Below are 21,637 nucleotides of genomic sequence, written 5' to 3'. Positions count from 1 at the left end.
ACCACATTAGTAATGTCTAACCAGCCAGGAACCAGTGGCTCCCTACCAATAAATATGAGTTTAGGAGAGTAGGATCTGCACTTATGTTGCCCCCACTTTTTTTCTGACGCTAACACTGGTTTCTGGCTATAGTCTGGCTGGGTCCCTGCTAATCAGGGCCCCAGTCTCTCTGTTCTCTCCAAACAACTTGGAGTGCATATTAGATGCACTAGTGATTGTAAACTGTGGTACCTTATGAGCCCCTAGTATATGGTACCTTGGGTACCAAGGGCATAGGTACTTCACAGGCCTACCAGGGGCTGAAGCATGTATTATGCCACCCCTGGGAAGCAGACTAAATCTGACACCACAGGCCTGCTACTGCAGCCTGGGTGAGGTAGTGTTAGCATTCCTCACTGAGGTATAGGTTCCCTATATCTCACCATACACACACATATAAGCCTATCAGTCACCCCTAAGGCAGGCCCCATCAATCCTGGGGGCAGGGTGCTTGGTTTCTATGTGAGGGGGTGCCTCTGCATGAGCAGGACCCCTCTGTAGCTGGCAGAGCCTATTCTCTGTGGCTGTTTGTGGATGCGGTTAAACCATATACTCTTAAGAGCATTATAACCTAGCGGTAAATGCTAACTTTGGAATGACTGAATCAAAACATGTTGTGTTTGGTGTCAAACAACTTGGAATCATATCCCCACACCAGTAACTGGTGTGGGAGTATGATCCCACCCTTCTAGAGGGGAAGACATGTACCTACTGTGGAAACACGGTAGAAATCTGAAAGAGCCCTGGCATCACAAAATGGATGCCACCAGCACAGACACTGGGCTGCCCTCCTGCTGCTGACAAACTCGCAGTGGAGGAGGCCCAACAATAGGCATCCTGTCACAGGGAGGTGTAACCACCTTCCAGACAGGATTTAGTTGCGTTTTAGGTGAGGGGAAAAAGATCCACATCCCTTACTCATCATATAATAAGCGTGTATTTTCTTCTTATTTTTCTGGCCCAGAGACAGGGGGAGAAACCCCTATCCCCCTAAAATGAAGTAGGATGAGTTTAGTGTGTCCGGGCAAGAGTCTGGATTTTTTATGGTTGATTATGATAAAATATCCAATTGATGCAAGTATATCAAGCGATACTGGTGAGAAGTTTGTGCTTTTATTTGTTTATCAGAAAAGAGCAAGGATGGCACAGCCAACACGTGTTTCGCCCTCTAACCGGCCATCAGGCCTAGGGCTTCTTCAGGGCTGAGCAGAGATAGAGTAGCCATAAGAGTTCATAGCACCCAGTCAAGTGGATCATATAGTTAGTATATGAGGGTGTGTTAGGTGGGAATAGAGGTAGAGGGGTGAGGAAGTAAACAAGTTGTTAAAGGGGACCAGTGAAAACGGAAGGAAGGAGGGAAGAGAACAGAGTTAGAATATGAGAGAAGGGCAAGGGTTGTTTCCGAAAAAGAAGGTGTAGTTGCAAGGAGAAGTATATGTGTGGGTTAATACAGGATAGATATTATGTGGGGGTCAACGTTAGTGATTGGGGTGGTCGAGCAAGGAGCGGTTAGGTTGTGCGGAAAGAGGGGGAATGTGATAACGGTATTTGGATCATTTAGATGGTGAGGGAGAGAGATAGAATAGAAAGTAAGACAAGGGTAGGTTGGCATTAGTGGAGGAACATTACATACATTTAGGACATTTGCATGATTGTTTATGTTTAGTCAAATGCAAACAGAATGACAAGTGTGATAATGGAAGGTAAATAAATTACGAGGTTTTGGATAACAACAAGTAACGGTGGCGCGCGTATGCAAAAGGACATTCAGAGCAAATAGCGATTGACAATGTACATGTTTGTAAAGATTTCATAATAACAATAATTATGACAGCGTTTGTGTCCAGGACAGGAGTGGGATAGAGATCCGTTCGTAACATGCATGTTTGTAACACCATCAAGGTCACGAAGGCATTATTTCAATTTACAGATTCAAGCGGACATTCAAGATCACAAATGAGGAGAGAGCATGTCATACAAGAAGTCGGGTATTAATAGTTAATAGTTAAGGTACAATTCGTGATGGTAAAGCAATGACATGGTCGAGAGACGTCAAAAACAGGATATGTAAAATCAGATGTAAGATGGTAGAAACACAGTATATAATTACAGAATTATTTGGAGTTCAGCGTCAAGGCGGTCCGGTCAGGTATGAAGGGAAGAGAGAGAGGTTGACTTTAGTCACATTATTAGGAGGTGGCGTCAATAAAAATGAGGCGGTGACAAGGGCGGGCCGCGGGTCGAATGTGTCCTTCGTTTAAGAACAAGGTGATTTGAAAGATGCAGTATCATGCAGGTATTAATCATTAATGATCTTGTGATATCTTTAGAAATAATCGAGACAGTAGTCATGGGCATTGTGGCAATATTGTGGAGTGTGGCTAGTTCAAGGTGTCAAGAGGTGCTCATACGCGCTAGACTCAGGTAAAAGTGTAGGAATCGTTCGTGAATGCCAACCGTAGCGTGATACTGGTGTTTCATTTAAAAGTGTGTCGAAATTGTGAAACGTACAGATGCGCTCGGCGTATTGGGTGAGCAAGGCCATGTGAGGTGCTCAAAAAGATCGAGGTTCCCTTACCGGGAGGTCAGGTAATGGGATATCAGAATGATTGTAAGGGTTTGTCAACCCGAAGATTCTAGAGGGAAATCAAAACAAAGCAGAACAATTGAAGTGCGAGTAAAAAGGCCGACGTCAATTGGGACAATACGGGGGTGGTCTGGTAGCTCTTACCTATTGTCTTGGCTAATGCCAGGTGCCGAAGGGTTTCTCAGATCGTGGCGCGATGTGAAGCCGGTAGGATTGTGCGCAGATAAGGTGATCGTGTGTAAAGACTTCCGGGTGAACTGGAAGTGACGGTGAACTAACGATTGGCGCCATATTGGAGCGGGGTGTTTGGAGAGGAGCAATTGGCCAATTAGCAAGTAGGACGAGAAGGGCGGTTGCCATTTTGGATTGGGGAGAGGAAATAGGTAAAAAAACATAACGAATGAACATTTGCATGAAAGCGCGTTGATGAAACAACAGCAGTATTACATCAATTATTTTGTAGATGTAGGCATTCCTGGATGTTCTGTATTATAAAGAGAGGTAAAAAAGGGATTTAAAGCTTGCAAACGAGTATTCGGTTTTACAAGGTAGCTTGGAGTTATTAGCTCTGAGATTTCCGATGCAATATCTGTCAGTGGGGAATTGCTGCGTATTCTCTGGTAGTAAAGACGGTGCACATCTTGTGGAGGGTTTTATTAGGAAAGGCACAGAGGTGAAGTCTTGGGGCTCAGAGGTGCAGATGGACCAATAAGCGAGGGAAGGAGAAGCAGTTAGTCATCTCCTAACCAAACATGCATTTCCGCATCTTTATTGAGTCCCAAAGTTGTGGTTTTGTAGTTCAGGATGAGTTCACTCTCGCGTCTTCGTAGTTTCAGTTCACGATTTCCCCCTCGTTTGGTTTGGTGTATAATTTCCAATCCAAAGAATTGAAAGTCCTTTTTGTGGGGATGAGTGCCATCAAAATGTTCAGTGAGTGGGTGACCGGTAGAATGTTTGTGGATGTTGCGGTAGTGTTCCTGAATCCTGATCCGTAGTGGTCTGATTGTGCTGCCAATGTATGGAAGGTTGCAGGGGCAGATTATCACGTATATACAGAATTTGCTATTGCAATCAATCCATTCCTTTATGGTGAATTCCCTTCCTTGTGTTATAGGTATTCTTTTGGTTTTGCTGCAGCTTAGTTTGCAGATGCTGCAATTTTTGCATGTGTGGAATCCTGGCGGTCTGTCTAGGAACGTAGTGACTGTGTTGCGTTTGTCTTCAAATTCCGATTTACAGAGCATGTCCTTTAGGTTTGGTGCACGTCTGAATGTGATTTCCGGGTATGTTTTGAGGTCTTGACTAATGTTAGGTGTTTGTTTTAATAGATGCCAATGTTTTTTGAGGCTTTGTCTGATTTGATGATGGCCAATATTATAGTCAGTAATGAAGCGTAGTGCTGAATCTTCCTTTTTTTCTGCTTTTTCTTCAGTGTTTTTCCTGAGCATCTGTTTCCTCTCCACTTTGGCCACTGAGGTCAGTGTATTCTGCAGCATTGAGTGGTCATATCCTCGTTGTGTGAGTCTAGATATGACTTCCTCGCCTTTTGTTTTAAAGATGTCGTCCTCACTGCAATTTCTGCGTGTTCTCAGCAGTTCACCTTTAGGAATGTTCCTTATGTTATGTCGTGGGTGGAAGCTGTCAGCGCGTAGAATGGAATTGGCCGCTGTTTCCTTCCGATATAGTTTGCTTTGTAGGGTATTATTTTTGACATAGAGTGTAACATCAAGAAAGTTGATCTCTTTTTTAGAGAAGGTATGAGTTGTTTTAATTCCCCAGGGGTTTTTGTCTAGTAGTTTCAGGAACCTGTTGAGCGGCCCGCCCTTGTCACCGCCTCATTTTTATTGACGCCACCTCCTAATAATGTGACTAAAGTCAACCTCTCTCTCTTCCCTTCATACCTGACCGGACCGCCTTGACGCTGAACTCCAAATAATTCTGTAATTATATACTGTGTTTCTACCATCTTACATCTGATTTTACATATCCTGTTTTTGACGTCTCTCGACCATGTCATTGCTTTACCATCACGAATTGTACCTTAACTATTAACTATTAATACCCGACTTCTTGTATGACATGCTCTCTCCTCATTTGTGATCTTGAATGTCCGCTTGAATCTGTAAATTGAAATAATGCCTTCGTGACCTTGATGGTGTTACAAACATGCATGTTACGAACGGATCTCTATCCCACTCCTGTCCTGGACACAAACGCTGTCATAATTATTGTTATTATGAAATCTTTACAAACATGTACATTGTCAATCGCTATTTGCTCTGAATGTCCTTTTGCATACGCGCGCCACCGTTACTTGTTGTTATCCAAAACCTCGTAATTTATTTACCTTCCATTATCACACTTGTCATTCTGTTTGCATTTGACTAAACATAAACAATCATGCAAATGTCCTAAATGTATGTAATGTTCCTCCACTAATGCCAACCTACCCTTGTCTTACTTTCTATTCTATCTCTCTCCCTCACCATCTAAATGATCCAAATACCGTTATCACATTCCCCCTCTTTCCGCACAACCTAACCGCTCCTTGCTCGACCACCCCAATCACTAACGTTGACCCCCACATAATATCTATCCTGTATTAACCCACACATATACTTCTCCTTGCAACTACACCTTCTTTTTCGGAAACAACCCTTGCCCTTCTCTCATATTCTAACTCTGTTCTCTTCCCTCCTTCCTTCCGTTTTCACTGGTCCCCTTTAACAACTTGTTTACTTCCTCACCCCTCTACCTCTATTCCCACCTAACACACCCTCATATACTAACTATATGATCCACTTGACTGGGTGCTATGAACTCTTATGGCTACTCTATCTCTGCTCAGCCCTGAAGAAGCCCTAGGCCTGATGGCCGGTTAGAGGGCGAAACACGTGTTGGCTGTGCCATCCTTGCTCTTTTCTGATAAACAAATAAAAGCACAAACTTCTCACCAGTATCGCTTGATATACTTGCATCAATTGGATATTTTATCATAATCAACCATAAAAAATCCAGACTCTTGCCCGGACACACTAAACTCATCAGACAGGATTTAGTGCATCGGCGCTGGGTGGGTGCACTCCTAGAGTGCTTTGAAGTCCTGCACTGGGGGAGCAATAGGCTCCTCTGTGCATATGCCAGCTCAAACTGGTTCAGGGGCTACCTGCCCCTGCTCTGGCGCGAAACTTAACAAAGGGAAGTGGGTGTAACCACCCACTCCCCTGACCCTCCCAGAGGAGTGGTCATAGAGCTAGTCCCTCCCTTTCTTTTAGTATAAAATAGGGAACCCTTTCCATTGCAAACTAGATATCCCTGGACGACGCTCTACAAGAAGAATCGTAGACCTTCGAAGTTCCACTACCTTTGGAAGACTGAAGAATCTCCCTTGGAGTCAAGGAGTACCTCCTCTGCTTGGCAGGCACCAAAAACTTGAATCAACGGTCGCAAACTTTCCCGCTCGAGTCCGAAGTCCCTGCAGCCCCAGAAGTAGATTTCCTGACTTCTCGATGGCCATTGTGAGTCCCCAGCAAAGCTGAGGCGAGTGGACCCCACGAGTGACGAGGAACAGCAATACCCGGGTACCGTGCACTATTGTCTAGTGCAACCCCTTCACGACGTTCTACGAACTTGTGCATTGGACCACGAGTGGTCCAAGCGTCCAGCAGGATTTCCCTTGAAAATCAGAGGCCTACCTTGTCCCGAGTGACCGTGGGTTCCTGTGAAATGAATCCTCACAAGGCGTCTTCGCGATCCCTTGCCAGTTGACTTGTGGGTCCCCTGAAGACTTTCTCATCAAACCAAAGGGCTCCCCTGGTTGCTCCAGGCCTGCCCTCACTTACCCTCGCTGGGAGAGTCCCTCAGATCTTGCTGGTCTGCACCGCTGACTTTCTTCACTTTCCACAAGACTCGCTGATGCCAAGGCTTGTTGGCTCCAATCCGGTTGCCGACACCTGAGTAAGCTCCAGACTTTGTGGGATACTCCGAATCCAGCTCCTGGTCATCGTCGACGCCTCCAGGACCTCGTGGCTGACGAGTCAAAACACCCTTGATCACCTGAAATCACCTGACTTCCGTGGGCATCCATCTTCCTGGCCCTGGGTCACCGGCAAGTAACTGTGAACACTGTCCCTTCTGCTTTCAGGTGTTCTTCATCCTGAATCCTGCCTTGGATTCCAGCGGAAACTTCTCCAGTCTTCACAAGCAGCAAAACTTCTTCGGCTTCCATTGAAAATGATGACGCGACCCAACACCAAAAGACACCTATGCACCCGGCTTCCCTGCGTGAGGTAACTCATGCACTCCGGTGCTCCTGTGGGTGTTGGCCCTCGAACTACTTACCTTGTAAGTGGCTTGCTTGTAGACTCTCTAGAAGTACCCTACAAAAAGCCTGGCATGACCAAAAGGCTGTACTGACTGTTTACCAGCCAGGAAAGAATGTGTGGGTGTTGGACCCTGTGGCCCCAGCAGCTCTCCAGGACAAGTGGAGTGGACCCCACACTATTGTTGAACAGAAAGGGGAGGTTACCTACTTGGTGGACCTTGGAACCCCTAGCAGTCCCCCTAGGGTACTTCATATCAACAGGCTAAAGCCATATGTGGACAGGGCTGACATGGGCTTGCTCATGGCAACTGATGAGGGACAGGAGGAAGAGAGTGACCCACTCCCTGACCTCCTCTCACAGAACCCTGATGATGGGTCAGTTGATGGTGTGGCCTTGGTAGGCAGCCTCACTGCCCAGCAGCAAGCTGATTGCAGACAGGTGCTCAATCAGTACAGGCATATGTTTTCACTGATTCCAAGTCAGACTACCTGGTGCACTCATGAAGTGGACACTGGGGACAGTCTGCCTATTAAAAATAAGATTTATAGGCAACCTGACCAGAAGTCCAGAAAATGTTGGATTTGGGTGTGATTGAACCCTCAGATAGCCCTTGGGCTAGTCCAGTGGTCCTTGTGCCAAAACCTCACATCAGTGGTGGAAAAAGAGAGATGAGGTTGTGTGGACTACAGGGGTCTCAATGCAGTCACTAGGACTGATGCCCATCCAATACCAAGGGCAGATGAGCTTATAGATACTTTGGCCTCAGCCAAGTACCTTAGCACATTTGACTTGACAGCTGGCAACTGGTAGATCAGGCTAGCTGATGATGCCAAGCCAAAGACAGCATTTTCAACCCCTAGTGGGCACTATCAATTTGTGGTAATGCCCTTTGGTCTTAAAAATGCACCTGCCACTTTCCAAAGGTTGGTGAATACAGTTCTCACAGGCCTGGAAACCTTTAGTGCAGCATATCTTGATGATATTGCTGTCTTTAGCTCCACCTGGGAGGATCACCTGGTCCACCTAAGGAATGTTTTGGAGGCCCTGCAAAAAGCAGGCCTAACTATCAAGGCTACTAAGTGCCAGATAGGGCAGAGTCAGGTTGTGTACCTGGGCCACCTTGTAGGTGGAGGCCAGGTTCAACCATTGCAGAGCAAAATCCAGACCATAATGGACTGGGTTGCTCCAACTACCCAGACGCAGGTGAGAGCCTTCTTAGGCCTGACTGGGTACTATAGGAGAATTGTCAAAGGATATGGATCAATAGTGACACCCTTACATGAATTATCTTCTAAGAAAATGCCCAAAAAGGTTCAGTGGACAGCTAGCTGTCAAAAGGCATTTGATGACCTGAAGCAGGCCATGTGTACTGCTCCCATTCTGAAGAATCTTGACTACTCCAAAAAGTTCATTGTTCAAACTGATGCATCTGAATTGGGGGTTAGGGCTGTACTGTCACAATTGAATGAAGGTGGTCAGGATCAGCCAGTAGCTTTCATAAGCAGAAGGCTGACCCCTAGAGAGAAACGTTGGTCAGCCATTGAGAGGGACGCCTTTGCTGTGGTTTGGGCTCTGAAGAAGTTGAGGCCATGCTTGTTTGGTACTCACTTCCTTGTTCAGACAGACCATAAGCCCCTCTTATGGCTAAAACAAATGAAGGGTGAAAACCCCAAGCGGCATAGGTGTCCATTCCTCTACAGGGGATGGACTTTACAGTGGTACATAGACCTGGGAGTAACCATGCCAATGCAGATGGACTCTCTTGGTATTTCCGCTTAGAACATGAAGACTCAACTGGTCAAGGTTAGTTTATTGTCCCTGCATTGGGGGGGGGGGGGGGTTGTGTAGGAGAGTAGGATCTGCTTCACATGGGTATCCCCAGTTTTTGCTGGTGTTTCACTGCTTTTCGACCTTAGTCTGGCTGTGGCCCTGCCAATCAGGGCCACAGCCTAGCTGCTTCCTCTCTAAAATGGTTTCCATGTACATGAGGTACATATCTAATTGGATTCTGGAGTGCCTTATAAGTATATGGTATACTATGTACCTAGGGAATAGGTACCTCAGAGGCCTACCAGGGGCTGCAACATATATTATGCCACCCCTGGGAAGCACTCCAAAATGGCACCACAGGTCTGCTACTGCAGCCTGGGTAAGGTGGTGCTTGCACCCCTTACTGTGGAATAGGCTGCACAGTGCCACTATAAGCCCCACAACCTTACCAAGGTGCAAATAGTTTCTGGCAACTATCGAACATGACAACCCTGACCCCTCAGGGATCGTGGAAACAGTGCGGTACTTTTCACTCAGTCACTCGTTCTCAGAGAGATATACAGAATAAACGGAGGGGACATTTTGAATAAGCATTTATTAAAGCAGCGTCATTGTAGTATAAAATACGTGTACTGCAACAACCATTAGACAGAAACATATATATAGGATTACAAGCACCAATAGAGTAAATAAAAGGTAGAATTCTACCATAGTGCTAAAGCAGTGAATATATGTATGCATATTGATACATAGCAATGATCAAGCGTACTCCCACGATGCGAACCATAGCCAAGTATACCCAGCATGTATCTAGGTGTATACCCAAGAATCCCCCGAGGAAAGAGCCAACCCCATTACCTGATGGGAGAACACAAAGTAAGGCATAACATCCCGCGTGTGGATTCTGAGTATCAGCCGCAAAATATGGAGATATAATAAGAATTGAATAGATGTTTAAAAACGGATTACAATGGAGAAAAAATGAACTATTTTCTAATGCGGCGCAATGCAGCTGTGCGGTCAGTTTGGGGCAATAGAAGCCCCACCCAATTATGCTGTCAGTAACTTAGGTACCTATTGGGCATGCTACCTTACTGACAAGCACGCATTCTTGGACAATTATGGACAAGTACAGAGAAATACGAAAATGAGGTGTGCACCCCACCACTTCAATTGCAGAGAACAAAGTACCCCATTTTGGTCGCGAGTTGGACACGCCTCGATGGATGTCAGACCACTGCATGCTGGAGGGTCTGCGTGCAGGGACCTCAGTGTCTCGTGTCAGCACGGAAGCTTCTCCTCTGGTTTGACCAATGAAAATGTGGTGCTTATATTCCCAAAAGTTACCCTCAGGGGTTTCACCTAGATGTGTCATGGTACTGTGGGCCTGTCATCCAAGGAGGACGATAGCGGTGCCTTTTGTACAGAGTTATTATGCAGAAGATGGTAATCCTGCTGTGAGACTAAGAATCCTCATGCATAATAAATGAGGCTATTTTTCTAAGAAAACCAAACGACATTTATTCGGCACCTAACTAGGGCTGTTATGTAGACCAAGGTAGGACAGATGTAGGTAAAAGGTCGTGCACCTACCTAGACCTATTTTGGGGTACATTGGGGCTCATAACAGCTGAGATAACCATTAAGGAGTAGGGGAGCCTGCGGCCCCCTCCCTGATCCTTAAAAGGGCCCAGGGAGTCCATATTCTGGGTCCCAGCTGCTATGCTGTGTCCGTGGGAGCCCACCCCATTACACAGTAGCTTCCCTGCATGCATGAGTGCAGGCAGAGGAAGTAAGTCTGCTCTCACCCAGTGAGAGCATTTTCAAAGCGGCAGTCATGTAGGAATTGACTTACTCACCTTGCCTATGCTACTATGGGCTGAAAATCTTGGATTTCTCCCACCCAGTAGGGGCCCTGGGCTCCCCCGTGGCCCTGCCATAGTGTTCAGTGGGTGCCCAGGGTGGGCATTGGGGCACCAATCTAATAGCAGATAAGGCCCCAGGGGATGAGGTCCCTGGGTCCAGAGAGGCATGGGGAGGTGGGGTCATGCCCTCCCCTTAAATATATATGTTTTGGCTGTGGGTGAAGGGGTTCTCAGGCCCCTTGGAAGGCAGGTAAGTGCTCCCATCCACCTTACAAATATCTTTTGGCCTTGATGGATGGGGTCTCGGGGGCCCCAAGTGGCTCAAGGGAGGGGGGTGGCATGTGCTCCCTTAAGAAAAAAACATAGGCCCCAGAGGATCGGGTCCCCGGGGTCTAAAGTTAATCGGTGAGGGGATTGCGGGCTCCAATCCCCCCCAAAAAGGTCCCATGTGATGTGCTCCTGGGGGCTGAAGTGGCTTGGGGAGGGGGACCAGCTGTCAGGGCTCAGTACGGGACACTGGCATGCGTCAGGGACTCCGGCAAGGACTGATGGCAGGGAAGACAATGGAGGCAGATTACTGGGTATAGGGCTGCCCAAGATCACACAGCAAGTCGGAGGAGAAAGGGAATCCAAAGGGGAAGCTCCGTATAAGAGAATAAGAGAGTTAAGGCTCAGAAAGGACAGGCACCCAGGATGCATGTGCAAGACATGTATATAGCAACAGTAACAATAAAAGGAATGTGGCGTAAAGCACTCTGGAGCGCCACACGGATAGACTGAAGCTCAGTAAGTTCCTCAACCAAAATTTCTGTCACAGATACGGAGCGTAAATACCCACATATAGGAGATAAATGCAAAGGCAGGGTCTGTGGAGATGATACCCAAGGTGATGTTACAAAAGTAACTCAAAGACAATAGTCATAGTGGACAAGAAACTCCACCTAGGTTGTCAGCTGGGCCCAGGGTTCCTTACAATCAAACAGGTGTTAACAAAAAGGGTGTAGAACTAAACACAAACACGATAGACAAGGAGCTGGAAAGGAGGAGGAGGAGGAGCGCTGAAACGGAAAGAAGGGAAAACTAAGGGCACACTTGGTGTAAGACAAGTAACAAACATAACAAGGCAATAGAAGCAAGACAGCAGGAATAGAAGGACGGCAAACTAGGAACAAACCAAGAAAATGGGACGAAAGGCAGGGACTGGAAAGGGATAAACAGAGGGAAGGGGAGGCTACAGAGGTAAACTAGAATAGTGCTGGATCAGGAGTCAAGAAAACAAAGTAGCACAGAAGGCAGCGCTCATCCAGGAACAAGGAAAACAGCTACAGCTCAGGAACAGGAACAAAGAATGCGAAGGCTCCGGAGTCAAAGCCCACGGCAGGCAGTGCTCATCCAGGAACAAGGAAAAACTATAGCTCAGAAACAGGAACAAAGAATGCGAAGGCTCCGGAGTCAAAGCCCACGGCAGGCAGTGCTCATCCAGGAACAAGGAAAAACTATAGCTCAGAAACAGGAACAAAGAATGCGAAGGCTCCGGAGTCAAAGCCCACGGCAGGCAGTGCTCATCCAGGAACAAGGAAAAACTATAGCTCAGAAACAGGAACAAAGAATGCGAAGGCTCCGGAGTCAAAGCCCACGGCAGGCAGTGCTCATCCAGGAACAAGGAAAAACTATAGCTCAGAAACAGGAACAACGAATGCGAAGGCTCCGGAGTCAAAGCCCACGGCAGGCAGTGCTCATCCAGGAACACGGAAAACAGCTACAGCTCAGGAACTCTGGAAACAAGGATATCAAAAGCTCAGGAAACTAGGAAATAAGGATCCGTCTCACCGGAACACAGCTACAAGGACCAACCCTGGACTGAAGGGAGCCCGGGCTTAAAAAGAGCTCACAACAATCATGTGCATCAGGTGTGGGCAGGCTAGCAGCAGCCAGCCACAGGTGAGCTGAATTCCTTCATCCATCCTTGGCCTGCAGGGGTGGAGACGAAGCACTGAACAGGGGATTATAGGTAACGGAGTTTCCCCCATGAGCAGACTGGCTCCTACAAAACCCGGCATGGATTGGGTATGGATGTCAAATAGTGTCCAAATAGTGGCCATAGTGTCCTGCTCAAGTCAGGACATGGATGCAGGGGAGTGTCTGTAAGCTTTTTATAACACTGGAAATCTCACAATTCACCCCCCTAGTGGAGGACATGAGGGTGCGGCAAGCGAATCGTGACACTAGCACCAATGTACTAGGCACAGTAGCCAATCCTTCTGCGGTGCGTGATGTGGCGCTGACTGCCTTCGGGGGTTGAATGCAGGGCCTGGCCCTGCAGCCAACCCACAACCGTGCGCGGCCAAAGGCCATGAGTGGCAGAAGGTTGGCTTTACGTATTGTAATAAAATATTGTAGTAATAAAATATTACTTTGTGTTAAAAAACCTTGAAAGCCACTGGAAAAAAACAAAGGATAAAGGGAAGTTATAGTCAGGTCAGAATTTCATTGACAACTTAACATTTTAAACAAAAAACCCTGAATTTCACTAGTAAAGTTATCTCAAGTAACTATAACTAAGGGCAGGAGGAGCTGGCGTAGTGCCTCTGCGCTGAGTTCCACGGAGTTTGAAAAAACCTCCGTGGACTTTCACTCCACTCCCTCCCCACTCCCAAATTAATTAAAAATGAAAAAAGAAGGCACTTACCTGCGTGGCTGCCTCCTCCTCTGCCTGGCCGCTCTCCTTCCTGCTCCTCCCCGTCCTTCTTCTATGAAAAAACCACTACGTTGTACGTGTTGCGCGTGTGGGGGAGGGGCTGGCTAACTCCGCTCCGCCACGGAGTCGGAGTTTTGCCTACCTCCGCGTTCGCAATAGAGGACTGAGTAAGCAAATCTCCACATACTCTGCTGGCGGAGCTGAGTTACCCTTCCTGGGTTAACTATAACTAGTGCCCTAAGGTAACTGGCCCATTGGGAAAAAAACCTTACACACATGGATGCATGCGGGGGGGGGTGGCCAAACCCCACCACGCAAGGCAGAGGATGTATTAACATACGGTAATTATATATTACTTTACATCACAAAAAATTGAAATTCACTGAAAAAAACCCAAAGGTTATAAGCACGTTATATATAGTTTGACGTTTTACCCACACAAAACCATAGAAATTCAGCTATTATAGTTATAGCTAAACTTATCTGCAGAAACTTTACCTGGAGCCGTTAAGTAACGTTAGGCCACGAGTTATAGTTTCTTAACATAAGTATATCTATAACTGCTGAATTGTTTTGGTTTTGTGTGGGCAAAACGCCAGACTAACTATAACGTACCTACAACCTTTGTTTTTTCTGGAAAAAAACGCAGGTTAAATTGGAGTTGTACATGCAGAAGGTAAGATTTTAATTGAAGTTAAAAAAAAAACTTAGAAATTGACGGTAAAACAATTAGTGTATCAAACCCAGAAAAGTAAGGCGAATTTGCCCATTATACATAACTGACTTCAATAGCTTGCACCGCTATAGATACTTGTCAGTTACTTATAACTGGCAAATTTTGATGGTTTTAGGTTTTTTAAATAGAAGTACCTTTTCAGTGAATTTTCATGTTTTTTTAATGTAAAGTAATATCTTGTTCTAATACGTTTGCGGCCAAACCATCAAAGGGGTGGGGGAATTGGCCGCAGGTCCTGCCTTGTAGACAACCTATCGCCATTCTCAAGAGCCGTACGTGGCAGGTGTGGGTTGTTGGTTGGGTGAAATTTCTTTCTTTTTTAAAAAATATTTCTTTTAGTACTGCAGTACACAGAGTGCCTCCTGTGTTTCCATGGGGCCAGTATGGTGCAACCAAAAAATGATTTTTTGTGTTTGGCCCCTAGGGGTGTCCCTCTGGACCCCTCCCACAAAGGCTAAGGTGTCAGGGTATCCCTAGTCTGCTCCGTCTATATTTTTTTTTACATATTTTCAGCACTTGTGGATCGAGTCTGCGAGTACTGTCATCGTGGCTGCAACATTTTTCTTCAAGTTGCCGCTGACCAATCCGAATACACATTTTCACCAAATCACGAACAGCACACTTTCTGAGATATGATATAGCAAATTTGGTGTAAATCTATTTGACCGTTTTTGCTGCATCGTTGTCTAATTTTTCCTATGCAAAATGCATGAGGGAAAAAGTGGTTTGGGACCAATAATTCTCAGTGTCTGCTTGCTGGATCACCCCAAAATGTTAAGGTGAATTACATTTTTGGGGGAAAGTTTTTTGAAGATTCATTAAACGGCGGCAAAGTTTTTAGCAAAACAACTATGGTTGTTGCTGTGAAAACTCCCACACAGTGGTGGTGGCCGCAACTCTGTAATATGTATATGAATACATAGGTAAAAGTGTAAGGAGTAACGTCATGTTTTAATCTAAGCAACCACTGAAATTCACCACTTATAGTTATAACAATTAACTACAACTTGTGCCCTAAAGTAATCAATCAATGTTGTCATTGAGCCGGTCATGAGTTGTGTAATGTGTGAGGGTGCAAGCAGTGCAGGGCGAGGGCGCAAGCAGTGCACGGCGAGGGCGCAAGCAGTGGACGGTGAGGGCGCAAGCAGTACACGGCGAGGGTGCAAGCAGTGCATGGCGAGGGCGCAAGCAGTGCACGGTGAGGGCGCAAGCAGTGCACGGCGAGGGTGCAAGCAGTGCACGGCGAGGGCGCAAGCAGTGGACGGTGAGGGCGCAAGCAGTGCATGGCGAGGGCGCAAGCAGTGCACGGTGAGGGCGCAAGCAGTGCACGGCGAGGGTGCAAGCAGTGCACGGCGAGGGCGCAAGCAGTGGACGGTGAGGGCGCAAGCAGTACACGGCGAGGGTGCAAGCAGTGCATGGCGAGGGCGCAAGCAGTGCACGGCGAGGGCGCAAGCAGTGCACGGTGAGTGCGCAAGCAGTGCACGGTGAGTGCGCAAGCAGTGCACGGCGAGGGCGCAAGCAGTACACGGCGAGGGCGCAAGCAGTGCACGGCGAGGGCGCAAGCAGTGCACGGCGAGGGCGCAAGTTCTAATCACTTTAGGGCACAGGGTATAGTTACTTAAGAGAACTAGAACTGCTGAAGTCGGTGCTTTCCTTAGTTTAAAACATTGTTTTACATGACAAACTATAACGTGCCTTTAAACTTTGTTTTTTCAGTGAATTTCTAAGTTTTTATTTCATGTAAACTAGGATATGATTACAATTACTTACTAGAACATAACTTTAACCTTTGTTTTTTTCAGGAATTTCTGTGGTTTTTTAAACAAAGTAAGATGCTGATCTCTGTCCGCGGCGTTGGGTCCGGCCGTAGGGTCTGGCCTGTAGCCATGTCCTGCACCCCACATCCCACGGGCCCCCAACTCTCAACCCCGCACAGCAGTGGGTCAGGTGCAGGGCCAGGCCTCTTGCCAGCCTTGTGCCCAACCCCTGCGGGCACCAACCAGGGCTCATGGTGGATTCACAGAATCACAATTTCTTTTTTTAATTTGGATCCGTGGATGAGTTGTGGTCCCAGGGACCCTCGCACAGAAAGGGCCCTCCCGCATGGCCCAGAGGGTTAGGGTACCCCAATTCTTCTATATTTTTTGATTGGTCAAAGAGTGACCACATCAATATATGAAATTCTTATTGACTTGGTCAACCGATCACCAAATTAATATTGAAAGAGAAACCTATTCCTTTTGTGAAATGGTACCCAGATCAATAAATGATGCTTATTAGCTTTGTTAACAAATCTAAACCCTGTCAGAATCTTTCTTTTGCTCTCCTTGGACCACATAATGCAGCCATAAGAACCACCACAAGGGGTCGCTGCACTCCACCTGAAGAGCAGAGGCTCTGGCTTAGAGAATGCTTCCAAACACCATCAGCTTTTACCAGGGTCACGTTGTATATGACCTTGGAAACAAAGGTTTATTTTTAAGAATTATTTCTAGGGGGCGCTGCATTTCCTGCCTCCTTCACTTACACTTTCACATTTTGGTGGTGCCCCTGTCCTTATTGTGGCAGAGGGACAAATATGTAAATGAGCCCCTGGAGGCCATTATGAGGCGCTCCTGGTTGGGAGCTGTAAATAATAAACAAGGGGTTCCCACTGCTCATTTGATAATCACTCTTTTCAAATGATGTTGTGGGTGTCCCGTCCCACCAGGGCCCCCCATGGTTTAAGTTTAGTTGGAGACCACAGAGGAGTCACAAGCCCCCCACTGCCTCCGCCTGCTCCCCATCCAGCACCCATCCTGGGCGGGCCATTTTCCCTCCTGGGTGTCTGCCCCGATCCCATTTGGGGCACCAACATCCTTTTTAAATCTCGGGAGCTGCAAGGGAGGCATGAAGGCCCCCACGGCCCGGGCCGGCTCCTCAGCCGACACCCTCCCTGGCTGCCAGCAGCAGCTAAAAACTAACCAATCAGAGGCCCCATGAGGATCCTACCCTCCCTGTGGGACAGGCCACCTCCAGTCTGAGTTCATGTGGTTACAAAAAACTGGGTGTATGTATAGATATTTGTGTCTCTTAGGAGGACCCGTTCCTCCTATAAATCTTCGCCTCCCTGGGGCTGATCACAGGAATGGGTGTTCCTCGCATTAATACTGCCTCTCTCCACACAGAGCAGGAGCGGCCGCACCCTACTCACCTCGCCTGACTCCGGTGGCAGAACTCAGGCCTTTGGCAGGCCTTTCTCTCTTCACCAAGCCTTGCTTATCTGAGGTGAGGGCCCCGCCTCAGCACCAGTCATTGCACTCAACCAACAAGAAACACCTGGGGAGTCTGCATCAATTACTGCTGAGAGTGACGTCAGGCCAGAGCACTTAGACGATACAAGTGTGTCCCTCTGAGCACATACTAGGTCATAGCACTGAAATGGGGCATTATGGGAAAGATGGTGATCCTGGTGGCATCTTCGCCTATGGTACCTAGAAGCTAGCATCCTCCATCCTGGTGGCATCTTTGTCTATGGTACCCAGAAGCTACCATCCTGCATCATGGTGGCATCTTCGTCTATGGTACCCAGAAGCTACCATCCTGCATCATGGTGGCATCTTCGTCTATGGTACCCAGAAGCTAGCATCCTGCATCCTGGTGGCATCTTCGTCTATAGTACCGGTTAGAAATGGGCCAGGCAGAGACCACCACTCTAAGGGGCACATGCATCAAACCTTTTTGCGATCGCAAAGGGTGCGAATCGCAAAAATAGGCCGTTTGCGATCGCAAAAGTCAGTGTTGAAATGCATCAACTGTATATTTGCGAAAATCCATTTTTTCGCAAATATAAGGAATCGCAAAACATTCTGCGAATCAAATAGCGAATCGGTATTAGCGTGTCCCAATTACCGAATCGCAAACAACGAATCGCAAAATGTATGCATGACAAATCGCAAATAGCGATTTCCATGAAAATCGCAAATTAGCGATCGCTAAATAAGAAGGATCACAACCAGGTGGTAATCATGAGTGCAAATCACAGACAGGTGAAAACCAACTGAAACCCATTTAAACACACCCAGAATGAGCCAGCACTGTTCACAATGGCAGGGATTTACCTTATGGCGAGGAGGATGAGGCTGCAGGCTGCCGCACAGAGACGGAGGCGAATGAATGAGCGCATCTTCAGAGTCCGCATAACTTTGCTAGGCCAGCAAGAGGATGAGATATACGACAAGTATAGGCTCAATGCAGCAATGATCCATGACCTAATCAATGAATTGGACCCCATAATGCAACGACAGACACGTAGGACCAATGCCATCCCAACGCATGTGCAGGTCCTATGTTGCCTACACCTTCTGGCGTCAGGCAGTTTTCAGGGGGTCATTGCTGTTGCGGGAGGTGTGTCACAAAGCGCACTTTCAAGAATATTGAAAGCATTCCTTGATGCCATGATGGCCGTGATCGGGTCTCATATCAAGTTCCCTACCACCGCGCTTGACCTTGCAAAAACCAAACAGGAGTTCTACCAGATAGCTCGTTTCCCACATGTTTTGGGTTGTATTGATTGCACCCACGTTGCAATATGTCCCCCTGCAACACAGGAATATATATATAGAAATAGGAAATCTTACCATTCCCTCAATATTCAGGTTGTTTGCAATGCCAAAAACATTATCACTGACATTGTTGCGCAATTTCCAGGGAGTGCACATGACTCTTATATCTTCAGGCAAAGTGGCATACACACCCGTCTTGTCAGGGGAGAATTTGGAGAGGGACATCTGCTTGGTAAATATGTGTTATAGTTTATCACTGTCATTGTACGTATGTCAATGTGAAGCTGCCACTGACTCTTTGCTCCATTACATGTAGGTGACAGCGCATACGCCTTGCGTAATTACCTAATGACGCCTTACCTCAATCCCACAACTGCCAATCAACAGAGGTACAATGCAGCACATATTTCGACAAGGAACATCATAGAGCGCACATTTGGGCTGTTGAAGAGCCGATTCAGATGTCTACATAAGACCGGTGGAGCACTGAAGTACAACCCTGAACAATGCTGCAAGATAGTAGCGGCATGTGCCATGCTGCACAACATAGCGACAAGGGGAGGAATGGACATCGAGGTGTCTGACAGCGATTCGGAGGATGGGAACCAGCAAGTGCCACAACACCATGCAGCACAAGGGGCAGGCGCAGCAGAAGGGCGTAGGAGAAGATTTGACATCACACAAAATTATTTCTGAGGTGAGTAATGATGACACAGAAACTGACTATTGCTATCAGAGTATTCTTTAATTAAATAAAATTGCCATGAGTGTTCAAGCACACTTGTAATCTGACCAGTGCAATGGACATAAGTGGTTTGCAAATGTCAATTCACTTGTCACTCTGTGAAAAGTCAAATCCAAATAAATGGTTACGTCACCATAGTGGAATGCACTTGTACATGCCAGTCTAGCGCTTTTTCCCACGAACACCCAGACGCCTGTCAGACCCAGCATTGTCATCCGTTATGTTGGAAGCGGCGGGGGTACTGCTGCGTGTGTTGTGTCTTCCTGCAGTGCGGACTGGAACTGCCACACTACTTAGGCTTGAGCCACCCTCACTACCCTCTTCGGGCGTGGAATTGTTGGCCGCAATTGTGGAAGCATTTAGCAAATCAACTGCATTGGTGACCTGGTCCAGTGCTTTAGCCACATCGCCGCTCCAATGGCACATTTCAGTTTGCATGGTCACAGACCTACGTGCCAGCAGTGCAGTTGTCGTGGCCAATCTATTGTTTGATTTAGCAAACATTTTCAATTGCAGCATTAGTTGACGATGCTGTCTCTTCTGGGATACATTTCCCTCATGCATCACCTTGCTCAGTTGCTGCACACTTTCTGACAGTACTGCTATGTTGCTAGCCATCTTGCCAACTTGCAATTGTACTAATCGTGTGTTTTTTGTCTGCAGGCGCTGCATACGGAGCATCTGTCCCTCAAGACCACCCCAGACATCACTTGGTTGCTCCTCCTGCTGTGTCCTGAGTGCTCTTCCTCTCCTACGCCGGGCTCTGTGATTAGTTCTGGGGACCTGTGGTTGTGTTTGTGTGATGGAAGTTGTCTGGCCATGGCTGCCACCTGGTGTTGCATCAGCCTCATCATCTTCACACTCCATGGTGACTAGGGATGGAACAGTAGCCCTGCGTGACTTTGTTGGACGCGAGGGATTTATTTGCACCACAGGTGTGTCCATCTGTTCACCTGCGCTGGTGTCCTGCATGTCTGGGGAATCGCTATCCACATCTTCTACACGTTGTGCATCTGTGAGGTGAAACAGTGCAACACTGTATTATTTCATGTCTGTGATATTAATTGCACAGTAATAAATTTCTGCCTTTGTAAATGATTTTATACTCTATTAAGCTTTTTTGGGTTGTTACTCTGAGATTTGACATTTTAACTGCTTGACCTGACTACATCTCCCATAATGCCCCTCACCTACTGAATGCATTGTGTACTGGATGTTCAGGGTCTGCACTTGGGCTGTGCTGTGGTCGAGTTCTACCTTTACATTTTGTAACACTAAGAAAACATACATTCATCTTACCTTCAGATGTGTTTGCTGCTCCGGACGTGTCCAGCTGGGTCACACCAACAACAGCTTCTGGCTGGATGGTGGATTCAATCAAGTCCTCCATAGGTGTTCCCAGTGTCTGTTGGTGTTCCCCCTCCTGTCTTCTTTGCCTCCTTCAGGCGGTCAGCTATGCGCACCTTAGCCCGACTGCGCAAGTCGTACCATCGTTTTTTGAGTTCTTCAATGGTGCGGTGTGTCACCCCAATGGCATTGACCCTGTTTTGGATCCGGAGCCAGATTTTCCTTTTCTCCTGCTCTGCCACTTTCAATGATGCCTTTCCAAACAGCTTGTCATGGCTGTGGACTACTCCCTCAATGAGGGTGTCAATTTCTTTTTCTGCAAATTTAATTTTGCGTTTCCTGCCTGTTTGGCTCTCCTCTGCTGTTTGTGAGGCTTCCATTTGATATCACAAGTTTTTCTTCTGTCTCTTTCACACTCCTGTTCTGCTCCCAGAGCCAGCTCCCTCCTCTCCCTGACACTGTGCACTGGAAATGAGGCTGGTGCTGCTCACTTCCTGGTTGTGATGTCATCAGGATGCATCAAAAAGCGACTTCGGTATTAGCGATTTCGCTAATTGCGAAATCGCTAATAGCGAGTTCGCAAATGCCGAAATCGCAATTTATTTAGCGATTTTTAGCGATTCGCAATATTCTCGCAATGTTTTTGTTGCATCGTGTTTTGCGAGTCTTTATTTGCGATTCCTTAAAATTCGCAAATAAGGACTCGCAAACTCTCTTTTTGATGCATGTGCCTGAAAGTCAGGGCTGGGGAGTTACACGCCAAAGATAACCCCTGCTCACCCCCTTGGTAGCTTGGCACGAGCAGTCAGGCTTATCCCGGAGGCAATGTGTAAAGCGTTTGCGCGCGCACACAGCAACAACACCTTAGGCCCACCACAAAAGAAACTCCACACAAGGTTATATATAAAAAATAGCCTTTGTATTATAATAAAGACATTAGATGATAATCACAATTTACAATGTGCCAACTGGCACTGGGCA

General features: G+C 47.0%; 1 protein-coding gene and 1 long non-coding RNA gene across 2 annotated transcripts in view; one reads left to right on the top strand and one right to left on the bottom strand.

Annotated features, from left to right (window-relative positions):
- LOC146788629 (putative cation-transporting ATPase 13A4) overlaps positions 1-21,637 on the bottom strand; it is a 389,548-nt gene that overhangs the window by 350,141 nt on the left and 17,770 nt on the right. The gene's annotated exons all lie outside the window — the stretch shown is intronic.
- Positions 18,747-20,407, top strand: LOC146788630 (uncharacterized). The gene is made up of 2 exons (XR_014970882.1): positions 18,747-19,261; positions 19,973-20,407. It is a non-coding gene; the product is annotated as an uncharacterized LOC146788630 (long non-coding RNA).

This window comes from Triturus cristatus, chromosome 11 (genome assembly GCF_964204655.1).
Source record: "Triturus cristatus chromosome 11, aTriCri1.1, whole genome shotgun sequence".
Taxonomy (NCBI): domain Eukaryota; kingdom Metazoa; phylum Chordata; class Amphibia; order Caudata; family Salamandridae; genus Triturus; species Triturus cristatus.
This window is presented reverse-complemented; position numbering and strand designations above follow the sequence as displayed.